Source organism: Gossypium hirsutum, chromosome D10 (genome assembly GCF_007990345.1).
Source record: "Gossypium hirsutum isolate 1008001.06 chromosome D10, Gossypium_hirsutum_v2.1, whole genome shotgun sequence".
Taxonomy (NCBI): Eukaryota; Viridiplantae; Streptophyta; class Magnoliopsida; order Malvales; family Malvaceae; genus Gossypium; species Gossypium hirsutum.
In genome coordinates, this window is record NC_053446.1 from 64392964 (window position 1) to 64406664 (window position 13701).

A 13701-nucleotide genomic window follows, 5' to 3' on the forward strand; every position below is an offset into this window, starting at 1 on the left:
TTTGTTAACTTCACTTATGTGACAATCCATGTGTATGCAAAGTTAGCAATTAATTAATTTTTAAAATATTTTTATAAAAATTTCAAAATAAAATAAAAATTAATTGTTGACATGTCATCTACAGGCAATCCAGTGTATATAACATCAGTAAAGTTAACAAATGTTAATTTTTTTTCTCTACTTTGAATGATTTGACAAATAACTCAAGTTCAAAGGATAAAAGAAATAAAAATTAAAATAGAGAGCTAAAATAAATTTTTTTTATAAAGTTGGAGGGTTAAATAAATTATCTATGCCTAACTATTTTTTAAGGTAACTCATTAAATAACTTAAGTAATTAATGTAAATCATTAATGGAAACTACATAAATATGTGAGTCCAACTTAATTAGAAACAAGCATATTCCCCTGTCGAATCGCATCAATAATAATCATTCAACAATCATTATAGTATATATGAAAGCTCCAAGTTGTATAGAAAAAGGCTTCTTTCTTTAAAAAAAAAAACAAATTTTGCTTTAGGTTACATTTATGCTGCTGAACATTTCATCTAAGTAAAAAAGGTCCACGTCTGCTAGCTATATTTATCAGTTTATAAATCTTCATACTCATCTACTCTTTTTTATTGTGTTTGTAAGTAAAGAAGGAAGAGTTATGATGTTATCTTATAATGAAATTTATGTCAACAGGTTGTCATTCCTCGTTTGGAGGATCTGGAATTGTCCTCCATTAACATTCATAAGATATGGCACCACCTATCTTCCCCATCTGTCGGATGCCTAAATTCCTTGCAAGTGAAGAGGTGTCACAATTTGAAATACCTGTTCCCGTCTTTCTTGGTAAAAGATCTTGTGCAACTCCGACGCCTTGAAATTTTGGACTGTAATATGATGGAACAAGTAATATTCACGGATGGATTGGTTGAAGAACATCAAGGGAGGAATCAGATGCTTTTCTTTGAACTAGAATTGCTGTGGTTAAAAGACCTTCCCAAACTCACAAGTTTCTGCTTTGAAAATTGCTTTGAATTCCAATGTTTGACAGATTTAGAACTAACAAATTGTCCATTGCTAAAAACATTCATCACTAAATGTGTATCCGAAGATGAACCTGAAATTGGCCAACATGTACAAGCGAGTAACTTGGAGGTTCATAACTCATCTCTCCTCAATGAAAAGGTCATTTCTTTACGGGTTCTCCTTTTAATTTATGTTGCTTCGATTGATCTTATTCATTTGAAGTTCTTTCTTTTCCATGCATATTTCAGTTATTAACCTAATGAAATGATTTAGCAGGTTGTTTTCCCTAGTTTGGAGAAGTTACGGATTCAGAATTGTGATTCGTTAGAACAAATTATTGAGCTGCAAGGAGTCATTGCTGATGAGTCACAGTCAACATCAGCTGCTCAGTCTATTATGGCTGAAACAGAGACGACCAAGTTTGTATTTCCCAAACTAATAAACCTCGGATTGGATAAGGTGCCGAGATTGAAAAGTTTCTACTCTAGGATGCATACCACCCAGTGGCCTTCATTGAAACAAATGGACATTATTGAATGCCCCAAAGTACAGATATTTACTCCACAATGTCCTGAGAGTCAGGTTGGAATCTCAAACCAACAACCCTTGTTTTGCGTCAACGAGGTGAGCTCACTAACAGTTTCATACTCCGTGTTCATTACTTGAGATTACCTATAAAATGCCTTTTGAAATAACTAATATTCTTACGTTCCTTTTAAATTTATGAAAAAGAAAATGGAAATGATATTCATTCTGTAGTCTAGTTCTTACCAATTCAAAACTCTTTGATCAATGTTTAATATATTCGTTGCCATCCAGGACACTTTCCCTGTATTAGAAGAACTGACACTGAAGACGAATGATATGGTGAAGGGGATATGTGATGGACAGCTCTCATTGCAGTGTTTCCAAAACCTTAAACTTCTTAACCTCCAATTCTTTCGTGAGGCATCCACTACTCTTCCATATTCATTCATTCGGTCACTACCAATGCTTCATAAGCTTGTTATAGACAATGCTTCCATTTGTCAAATAGTACAATCTGAAGGACTCAGCGACGAGGAAAGGCATACATCAGCATTCTATCAGCTAAAGGAATTAAGTTTGTGTCAACTTCCAGAGTTGACGTTAAAGACTTTTGAACCATCTTTGCTGTCTTTCAAAAATCTAACAACACTGGAAGTTTCAAGATGCCATGGGTTCATCAATTTAGTCGCATGCTCTACAGCTAAGTGCCTGAGGCTACTGGAAAGATTGAGCATAGATGATTGTGAGAAGATAGAGGAAATCATAGCGTGTGAGGCTGAAAAAATTCAAGGCGGCATTGTATTTCCCAAACTGAAGTATTTGCAGCTAAGTTGTCTGCCATGTCTAGCAAGCTTTTCCTTGGCCCATCACTCGTTGGAATTCCCAGTCTTGCTAATGGTGATGGTGACAAAGTGCCCCCAAATGAGGAATTTCTGCCAAGGAGATTTAAGCACACTAAGGCTGGAACAAATGCACTTAACAAGAGATGAGAAAGGTGAACTGCAGTGGAAGGGCGACCTTAACACTACCATAAAACATATGTTCGATGAAATGGTACAAGTCATTTAAAGGATTTAAATTCATGTGTTTTTACATACATACATACATACATACATAGTTAATTGAACAATTCTTGGTTTGTTATTGATGAAGTTGGTTCAGCATGCAACAAACTCGACAGCATGCAGGCCATGAAGACCAAATCATGCAGGAGCTGCTGATGCAAGCTTATTTTGTTTATTTTGTAATTAGGTTGTTGACTGATGTAATTAGCTTATGTATGAGTTGTAAACACAACTTTGTATAAGTTTACAAGCCAAAATTTCAAGTTTCCATGTAATTAGTGGAGGTAGGTGATGTTTAGGTAATTACTTACTGTTTTTGACAAGCTTAGTGCCTGGTTTATGTATTGGCATTGTGCCATTATGCAATTTATGAATGAAGTTCAGTTTGTTCATCAATTTTTCTCTTCATTTTCTTAGCTTTTCTTTCTTTCTCTTGCTCGAATTCTCTTGTTTGCTCAGCAAGTCTCGAGACTTGCTTGACAAGTTTGCACTGAATCTGTTAGTTTCAGTTACAGCACCAACAATTGGTATCTAGAGCCTATTTCTTAAGGGATCTGTTACACAAATCCATGGCTTCATCAAGCTTTTCACCAGCTGCACCTCAAGTCTTCAATGGAGAAGGCTATCACATATGGGTGGTCAAAATGAAGACCTACCTGCAGGCTTTCGATCTGTGGGAGGTGGTCAACTCTGATGTTGAACCAGAGCCACTTAGAGCTAATCCAACAGTGGCTCAGATCAGGCAGCATGCTGATGAAAGGAGCAAGAGGCACAAGGCTATGTCTTGCATCCAAAACTTAGTGTCTGATGTAATTTTCACAAGGATTATGGCCTGTGAATCACCAAAACAGGCCTGGGACAAGTTGCAGGAAGAGTTTCAAGGGACAGAGAGGACAAGGCAGCAACAGTTGTTAAACTTGAGGAGAGATTTCGAGAATTTGAAGATGAAGGAAGAAGAAACTGTTAAGCAATATTCTGACAGGATTATGGCTGTGGTTAACAGCATCAGGCTCCTTGGAGAGCAGTTCAATGAAGCTAGGATAGTGGAGAAGGTTATAGCAACTCTGCCTGAGAGGTATGAGGCAAAAATCTCATCTCTCGAGGACTCAAGGGACCTGTCCACCATCTCCCTGACAGAGTTGATCAATGCTCTATATGCTCAAGAGCAGAGGAGAGCAAGCAGACTGGAGGAGCATCAAGAAGGTGCCTTTCAGGCAAGAATAAATACTGCCTACAAAGGCAAGAAGGCCTGGAGAGACAAGCCAAAGAATGATGCTGCAATGAGAGAAGGTCAGACTTGCAAGCACTGCAGAAAGGCTGGTCATTCAGAAGAAAAATGCTGGTTTAATCCAGATGCTGTGTGTCAGCATTGTAAGAAAAAGGGTTATGTTGAGAGAGTCTGTAAGAGTAAGGCCAACTCAAGGCACAATCAGACTCAACAGATGAAAGCTGAGGCTCGAATAGCTAAGGAGGACAGTGACCAAGAGGAGCAAGTCTTTGCTGTGTCATGCTCAGCTGCTCAGGAAAGGTCCTCATCTGGTTGGCTCCTAGACAGTGGATGCACCAACCACATGATACCTGATGCTGCAATCTTCAAGTCTTTAGACATAAGCTACAAAACTAAAGTCAAGATAGGAAATGGTCATTTTATTCAAGCTGAAGGCAAGGGTGATGTGCTGATATGCACCCTTACAGGTAGCAAAGTAATTTCAAATGTGCTGTTGGTGCCTGAAATTGACAGAAACCTGCTCAGCATAGCTCAGTTGCTGGAAAAAGGTTATTCAGTTGTGTTTAAAGACCATCAGTGCCAAATCAGTGATCCAAGTGGATCCAAACTGATGGTAGTCCCCATGGCTGATAAGAGCTTTGTGGTTGACTGGACAAAGAAGTCAGACATTGCCTATACAGCCACTTCAGATGAATCCAAGCTGTGGCATCAAAGACTGGGACATGCCAACTTCATATCGATGGCCTAAATGATCAAAGAAGACCTGGCTGAAAACTTTATCAACTCAGTGGACCATGATGATGTATGTGAAGTATGTCAGCTAGGAAAGCAGGCCAGACTCCCATTTCCCTCGAATCAAGCCTGGAGAGCCTCTGAAAAACTCCAACTGGTGCATACTGATGTGTGTGGCCCTATGAAGACTGAGTCATTAAGTGGAAACAGGTATTTCATACTGTTCATTGATGATTTCTCGAGATATTGCTGGATTTACTTCTTAAAACAGAAATCAGAGGTGGCCACTGTGTTTTGGAAGTTCAAAACTGCTGCTGAGACTGAAACAGGCTGCAAGGTGAAAACCATAAGGTCTGATAATGGGACTGAGTACACCTCAGCTCAGTTCCAAGCCTTCTGTGATAAGGCAGGCATCAAACATCAACTTACCAACACATATACACCTCAGCAGAATGGGGTAAGTGAAAGGAAGAATAGGAGTTTGATGGATATGGCCAGGTGCTTGATGATTCAGAAGAATCTGCCTAAAGCACTATGGGCAGAAGCAGTTAACACTGCAACATACATTCAAAATAGACTTCCAACCAAGGCTTTGGATCAAAAGACCCCATTCGAGGCCTGGTTTAGCTTGAAGCCATCACTGGCTCATCTGAAGGTCTTTGGATGCATCTGTTATGCACATGTACCTGCTGTTAAAAGGGACAAATTGTCTGAAAGGGCTCGACCTGGTGTTTTGGTGGGGTATAGCATTGTTAAGAAGAGCTATAGGATTTTAGATCCTTCAACAAACAAAGTGTCAGTAAGCAGGGATGTGGTATTTGATGAGAGGTCATGTTGGAACTGGGAAAGACATGAACCTGAAGAAGTTTCTGAAGAACTTGCAGCAGACCAAGCTGAGCCAGACCAAAATGTCCCTGAAATGGATATTGATGATGAACCAGTCAGAGGAACAAGGTCATTGGCTGAGATTTATGAAAGGGCTCATGTAGCCATAGCTGAACCAAGCAACTTTGAAGAGGCTGAGGCTCAGCAAGGGTGGAAGCAGGCAATGGCTGAGGAGATCAGCATGATTGAGAAGAACCAGACCTGGGAATTGGTTGAAAGGCCAGTCAAAAGGAAGGTGATTGGGGTGAAATGGGTGTACAAAGCCAAGCAGAATGCTGATGGTACCTTGAACAAGCTGAAAGCAAGGCTAGTTGTCAAGGGGTTCAGTCAGAGGTATGGCTTGGACTACCTGGAGACCTTTGCACCAGTGGCCAGGCTCGACACCATCAGACTGCTGATTGCCTTAGCAGCACAGCTCGAATGGAAGATCCATCAACTTGATGTGAAATCAGCCTTTCTAAATAGTTTCTTAGATGAAGACATCTATGTTGAACAACCACAAGGGTTTGAAATAGCTGGCAGAGAGTATATGGTCTACAAACTGAAGAATGCCCTATATGGATTAAAATAGGCTCCAAGGGCTTGGTATAGCAGAATCGATGGCTACTTGACTGATCTGGGATTCGATCGAAGCAAGAGTGAGCCAACACTGTATGTCAAGAAACAAGGGACACAAATACAACTCATTGTGTCCCTGTATGTTGATGATCTTCTGGTGACAGGAGGAGATCGAGTAGTGCTGGCTGACTTCAAGACCAAGATGCAGGAAGTGTTTGAAATGTCTGATCTTGGGGAGATGTCATATTTTCTTGGAATGGAGGTGTCTCAAGTACAGAATGAGATATTTCTAAGCCAGAGAAGCTTTGCCACAAAGATTCTGACCAAGTTCTCCATGCAAAACAGCAAGGCAACTAAAACACCTGTTGCTATTGGAGAAAAACTATCGAGCCAAGGTGATTTTAAGAAAGTTTGTGAAACAACCTACAGGAGTCTAGTTGGTTGCTTGCTATACTTGACTGCCACTAGACCAGACATCATGTATGCTGTAGGATTGCTCTCAAGGTTCTTGCATTGTTGCAATGAGAAGCATTTCCAAGCTGCAAAGAGAGTGTTGAGATATGTCAAAGGCACTTTAAACTATGGTTTGAAGTACAGCAAAGAAGGAAATTTGAAGCTGGTTGGCTACACTGATAGTGACTGGGCTGGCTCGATAGATGACATGAAAAGCACCTCAGGGTATGCTTTTAACCTTGGTTCAGCCATGTTTTGTTGGAGCTCAAAGAAGCAAAGTCTAGTAGCTCAATCTACTGCTGAAGCAGAGTATGTGGCAACAGCAAGTGCTGTCAACCAAGCCATATGGCTAAGGAAAATATTGGCTGACTTGAATGTGCATCAAGAGGAAGCTACTGAGATATTCTGTGACAACCAATCTGCAGTAGCAATTGCCAAAAATCCAGTGTTCCATGGAAGAACAAAACATTTCACCATCAAGTTGCATGTTGTTCGAGAAATGGAACAAGCTCAGGAAGTAAAGCTGATCCACTGTAATTCAGAGGATCAACTTGCAGACATTTTAACCAAAGCCCTTAGTGTCACAAGGTTCGAATGTCTAAGAAAGAAGCTAGGTGTTTGCTCCATGCAAACCAAGGAGGAGTGATGAAGTTGGTTCAGCATGCAACAAACTCGACAGCATGCAGGCCATGAAGACCAAGTCATGCAGGAGCTGCTGATGCAAGCTTATTTTGTTTATTTTGTAATTCCTAGTCAATGAAATGTAATCTTAGTTCATTTCTAACTAAGTTAGGTTGTTGACTGATGTAATTAGCTTATGTATGAGCTGTAAACACAACTTTGTATAAGTTTACAAGCCAAAATTTCAAGTTTCCATGTAATTAGTGGAGGTAGGTGATGTTTAGGTAATTACTTACTGTTTTTGACAAGCTTAGTGCCTGGTTTATGTATTGGCATTGTGCCATTATGCAATTTATGAATGAAGTTCAGTTTGTTCATCAATTTTTCTCTTCATTTTTCTTAGCTTTTCTTTCTTTCTCTTGCTCGAATTCTCTTGTTTGCTCAGCAAGTCTCGAGACTTGCTTGACAAGTTTGCACTGAATCTGTTAGTTTCAGTTACAGCACCAACAGTTATGATCATGCACAAAATGTGCAAAATTCTGAGGTGACGGAGGTTACTGATCGGTCGCCCAAGCTGGAATAAGGAAATAAGTTTGGGTGCGTATGCGAAATGCTCAATTTCGTTTGAATTCAAAACAAATGGTAATTCATCTTCTATTTTCATCATGGCTTAACTAATGCTTTATAAAGTGACCATAGAGACGCCCTTTTCATTGTAGGTTGAGTTGCTCTACTGAAGTACGAGGCTGCAACTTTTGGTAAAATGTGAAAGGTTATTTCAGTTTTTGTAAAACTACTATTTGAACTGTTCCATTTCACATTATACCCTCAAAATTGAATTTCAAGTGCATTATGCATGGCATTCGGCTACAAACATGTAAACTTTTACTAGTAAGGTTGACCCCTGTTTTAAGGATTTGCCAACTTTTGATGGTTACCATATCAATGTCAGCTTAAAGCTATCAAGTATCTTTACAAATATAATATATATATTATTCCTTAATGAGGGATAAAAGTAGGCAATTATCTACTAATGATACGGCTGATTCTGAAAAGACGGCCGAAATTGAATCAATGGGTTGTTGGTATTTGCCTGATGGAAGAACAGGGCCTAATGTTAAGTGGATTCTGATCAAGTTTTAAATTTTCAGTTGTAGGCTTTACTGATTGTTGCCATTTGGTTGTTGATCCTCTGATTTTACGGTTGACTGTCTCGCTTATACGTTGCAAGGTTGGCAGGTCTCAAGTATGAATTTCCAAGCCGGCCTTCATCCATAATTAACCAAGTGTTCCAATCCATGGAGTTTATGGTTTATGGTTTATTAGTGTAACTGTCCATTTGGTTATGGATTGGTTCTTAAGGTGTTTTGATGCTTTGAATGTTACAGTGTTTGCTCCAAGCAACACCCTTTAATTTCTAATGAATTTTATTTGTTGAGGGAAAAAAATATGAGGATTAATCTGATATTTTTATTTGTATCTTTTATATCCATTTTATAATTCATATTTGAGATTTGTATTATGCCCTTAATATTTCATTATTTATTGTCTATGTTACTCATTGTTGCAAAAAAGAAAAAAACAAACACAGTGCATGCATAAACCATAAAAAAAAACATAAGCAACTAATAATGAAATATATTAAAATGAAGAATGGCAATTGATTTCAGAATTACCCCAATTTCGGTAAATATATTAAAACATGTGTCTCTACTCGATTTCAATTTCGAAATTGAAAAAATTGGTATTTCTAAAAATATCTAAGTTATTCAATTATTTCTATTTTTGGAAGTGATAAATTAAGGACAATTAATCACAACGTTAATATTTTTCATCAATTATACATAGTTTTCTTGGTATAATGATAAATTTAGCCCTCAAAGTTTACACATTCTATCAAATTGTCATCGATTTAAAAAATTTAACCCACAACATTTACACATTTCGTCAATTTAATCATGATTTAACATATTTAACCCGTAATAATTACACATTCTATCAACATTTACGCAAAATATACAATTATCAAGGATTAAATTTATTTTTATACTAATAAAAAATATGTATAATTAACGTAAACTATTGGCGCTTGATTAATTGTTCGTGGTTACTTTCAAAATTGATAAGGATTAAACTATTCTATTTCTTTTAGAGTGACCAATTTATTCAATAAAAAAATATTTTTTATTTTTTTTAATTTCATAGGTAAGAAAATCTCAAATCACACAATTATTATTTTTCCTTCCATGCCCCCATGCCACCAAAGAAAATTTACAATGTCACACAATTTGGCTTTAAACCCTTAAAAAAGAGTTGAATTTAATCATCAACTTTTTAAAAAGAATTAAATTATTATTTAACGGAAACGATAAATTTTGAAATACATATAATAATTCACGCGTATTTCATATATATTTTTAATTTTTATGATTGTAATACCAATTTTTTCTGCCCGGGCCTATACAAAATAAAATACAGCAGGCCCATCTACAGACCAAACCCATATTCAAAAATAACCTAGCCTAAGAAGCAGCAAGCTTCAGCCGCATGCCCAACAGCAGCCTCCCTAACTGCCGCCGCATCCTCCGCGCACGTACACCTCTTCCACGGCCTCCATACCTACGAGAAAAGCGGATCCAAACAGCAATAGACGCAACAAATAATGAAATAGGATTTTTTACTTTTATTTTGCTGTAATTTTGGCTATAAAAAGCCATCAAAAATCTGTAAAATGGGGGGAACCAATATTGTATTGAGAGAATACTGAAATACAAAAATAGGGAGAAAATACTGAGATTACAAAGAGATTTTTGAAGGTGAATCGTGTTTACTTTTTTTCATTTTCTCCATTCTTTTTTATTTTATTTTTTATTTATTTTTAATTTAAAATATAAAGAAGGGAGGAAGGACTTACCTCTCTCGCCGGATTCGTCGAGTCGGCGCTATCTCCGTCGCAGTCGGAGCCTTGGCGCGAGGCTGAGCGGCGGCGTTCGAGGGTTGAGGAAACCCTAAAAGGGTCTGGTTTCTCCTCTGGAAAGGGAAACCCAAAAGAACAAATAAATGTTATTGTTTAATTTTCTTTTGTTCTTTTAAAAGCTAAAAGATGGACAAAGCAGGCCGTTTGGTTTTTGGGGTGGGGTCCGCGCATATCAACCTTAAATGGGAGATTTGCGCTACTAATCCCTCTTTTTTTGTGACGTGTTTTAATCAAGTCCACTGTTTTTTAAAATTTGGCCCAAATATTTTGCTCGCCTGACGATTTAATCCATGTCACTGCACAGTGCTTCAGCGATTTGGGAAAATTACTTTTTAAGTCCTCCTCTCATTGTGCGCGTATCATTTTGGTCCTTCCTGGTGTTTTCTATTTTTAAATTTGGCCTTTTAACTTCGTTTAGCTCTCAGTTTAATCCTTAATGGTGCTTTTTAAGGTTTTTTTTTTGTAGTTTTTTTTTTAGTTTTTGTTATTATTATTATTATTATATTATATAGTATTATAATTATACTTACATATATACGCATATGTATGCTAATAGATATATATATTAAATATTTCTCTAATACATATACATATTTTATATATATATTGTTATTATTTCTTTTTAGCTTTTATATACATATATACGTATATACATTTATATTTCTATTATATTTATATATTTTTTCATATTTTATAATATATATATATACATTCTTTTAAAATTATTATAAACATTTTATTGTTCTACACATTCCATTATTTTCATATTGCACCTATATATATAAGTATCTAAATATGTACATATTTTCATGATTTACCTACTTATATACTCATACATTTTTATTTTGTAAATATATGCACGTATACATATGTTTTTTTATTTTTATCTTCACAATTTTCACTACATGCATATTATTATAAGTTTTGTTTTGTATATTTCATTCCCTTTTATGTACACTTATATTTTTTAAAATGTATGCATATACATGTTTTCAAAATTCATTTATGCTTTATACTTATATTTTGAAAACACATATATACATATAATTTAAATTAAAATATTTGTATCATATTGTACATTACCTTTTTAACGTACCCTTTTTAAAAATATGTTTTGGTTTTAACCATACATCAAAGTTATTTTCTCGCTCCAAAGGTTTTTTTTTGAATAAAAGCAATGTTCGAAGCTTGAGATTTTCGAGGGAAATTGAGCCCTAACGTATTGGGTTCAGATTTCTTTGTTAATCTTAAATAACCAAGGATATTCTTTATTCAAAATGCATGAGCATAAAAATCATTTTTGGGAACTTAACTTGTCGTGCCCTAACGTATTGGGTGTGGCATGTTATTTTCTTGAAATGAATATTTTCGCATGAAATAAAAGTGATATTCAAAGTTCGGGGATTATGAGGAATTGTACCCTAACGTATTGGGACTCGATTTCTTTACATGACTTGAACAATTTGTTATCCTTTTACAAATTTCATCATTCAAGCTTATTTTAAAATCTTTTTAACTTTCGACACTAAGACATTAAATGATCAATTTGGTACCGATTTTGGGCGTCACGTGGGTGCTAACCCTTCCTCGTGCGTAACCGACTCCCGAACTCGTTTTCTCAAAATTCGTAGACCAAAATAATTTTTAAGGTGACCCGATCACACCTTAATAAAAGATCGGTGGCGACTCCAGTTTTGTTTTAAAAGTCAACAACTAAATTTTTGTTTTTCAAAAAACGGTTTCGACAGCTTGGCGACTCCATTGGAGACACTAACGAGTCGAGCCATAAATTGGTTATTTGTTCGTCTTGTGATCGAAAATCAAATTTGGGTTTTAAAATCATGATTTCCCTTCATTTTTTTTACCATGGAATGTTGGTAACCTTGCATTTGCATTTTGCATTTTACCCTTAAGTGGGAGCGAGAAACTAGTCCTTCGTAAGGTTTTCACCTCCGTGCAGGGTAGTGGACCGCTTCCGGGATACATCTGTACCTATGTCTTCGTGAGATTTTCATCTCCGTGTAGCCATAGGGAAATGTGTCCCCCTGAACCGAACTCGATCCACATGAGCCTATAATGGGTGAGGATCGAGGAATCTGTTAGTCGGGTACCTTTACTCTAGAAACTAAACCTCATATAGTGAGCTTTAGGAACTTACCTTAGGTAGAAGTACTCTAAACCTTAGGAGATACCTGACTAGGAGTTTTTATTATTTCTTGCTTATATTGGATTTAATGTTTATACCCGATACTAACGGACCGCTATTTAAATCTTTGGGTTTAACCACGAGAATAGACTTCTTTTATGCTTTAAATCTCTAAAAAGGGGTGAGTATTAGGAATGCTGCATAAGCACTTGTGTTTGGGATGTATCAACAACTTGCTGCTTCATGGTTATTCAGAGGTTGGGTGATTTCTCTTGTAGTCGACCACCTTTTTTTTATTCGATGCTTTATTTCCATTCAAAACTATGTATGGTTGGAAAGCTGGTTTGATAGTCCACTAAAATTATATGAAGAATCATTTAAAAAAACAAATTAAATATATATATTTTTTATATATTTAAAAGTGTTTGTTTATATATTATTTAGAAATTGCTTTTATAACATAATATACTATTTTGAAATTTGGAATTTCAATATTTAAAGAATTAACTAATTTAAAAAATGTGCAGCGAACTAAAAAAAAAGAACATTAATGAACAAAAAAATTTTCTTATATATTGTAAAATTATTGTTAGAAATTTTTAGTATAACAAAAAGATATTATTGATATTAGTCACTAAAATCAAACTTCCGTAATTATTTATATGATTAATATTTTAACGATTTAACCGTTTAATTTATCAATATATATATAATTGTACTTGTAATGCATGTAAATTTTTGAACTGATTCGATATCTCTATCGTATCGATCTAAAATAATCTATACACTAATATATAATCAACGATTGAATTTTTTTTACAAAAATAAAATAGTTAGAAGTTTTAAATTTACATCAAATTTGACATGTATAACCTATATGAATAGACCATAAAATATAACAGTTGGATCGTTAAAATATTAATTATATAAATAGTTACGGAAGTGTGTAAAATTCCTTTAGCTTTTACATATATAAGTGGATCCTTCTCCTTAATGTTAATAAATTTTAATTTTGTTATCACATAATATTAAAAATATGAATTAATATTAAAAAATAAATAAAAAATATAAATATAAATAAAGTGAGTATTTGGTACACTGACAATGTACTTTTTTTATTCCATAAGTAGTCTTAAAATATTGACATATGTCTCTATTTTTTAAATATATTACTACACATTTGTAAGATACTTGTCAACCTCCTGACCCTACTTGTAGAGTCTAAAACCTCCACTTACTAAATAATTTCCACAATTTATTATTAATATTTATTAGACAAAACATGTTATCGAACAAAATAAATTAATTATTAATAAACACATATGAAATAAAATATAAATAGAATGATTTATAATTAATTTATTAAATATGAATCAAATAAAAACATAAGAAAAAGTTGAAATAAATAAGAATTGAGATTTTACGAAACATTGAGGCCTGTGAAACACAGTTTCCTTAAGATAGATTTGGCCGCTCCTACGGTACTTGGAG

General features: G+C 35.3%; 1 protein-coding gene and 1 long non-coding RNA gene across 5 annotated transcripts in view; one reads left to right on the top strand and one right to left on the bottom strand.

The window, feature by feature from the left end:
- LOC107941480 (uncharacterized) overlaps nucleotides 1-8420 on the top strand; it is a 98798-nt gene extending 90378 nt beyond the window's left edge. The window contains exons 11-12 of one of the 4 annotated variants that reach the window (XR_005919903.1): nucleotides 7807-7859; nucleotides 8319-8394. The gene's annotated coding sequence lies outside the window, so the exon portion shown is untranslated. Of the gene's footprint in view, nucleotides 1-7806; nucleotides 7957-8238 lie in introns of those variants that run through there. The other 3 variants (XR_005919902.1, XR_005919904.1, XR_005919899.1) reach the window with 3 other exon arrangements.
- Nucleotides 8421-9418: 998 nt separating this feature from the next.
- On the bottom strand, nucleotides 9419-10181 carry LOC107944981 (uncharacterized). The gene is made up of 2 exons (XR_001696403.2): nucleotides 10002-10181; nucleotides 9419-9706 (listed from the first exon to the last, which is right to left on the bottom strand). It is a non-coding gene; the product is annotated as an uncharacterized lncRNA (long non-coding RNA).
- Between the last annotated feature and the right edge of the window lie 3520 nt (nucleotides 10182-13701).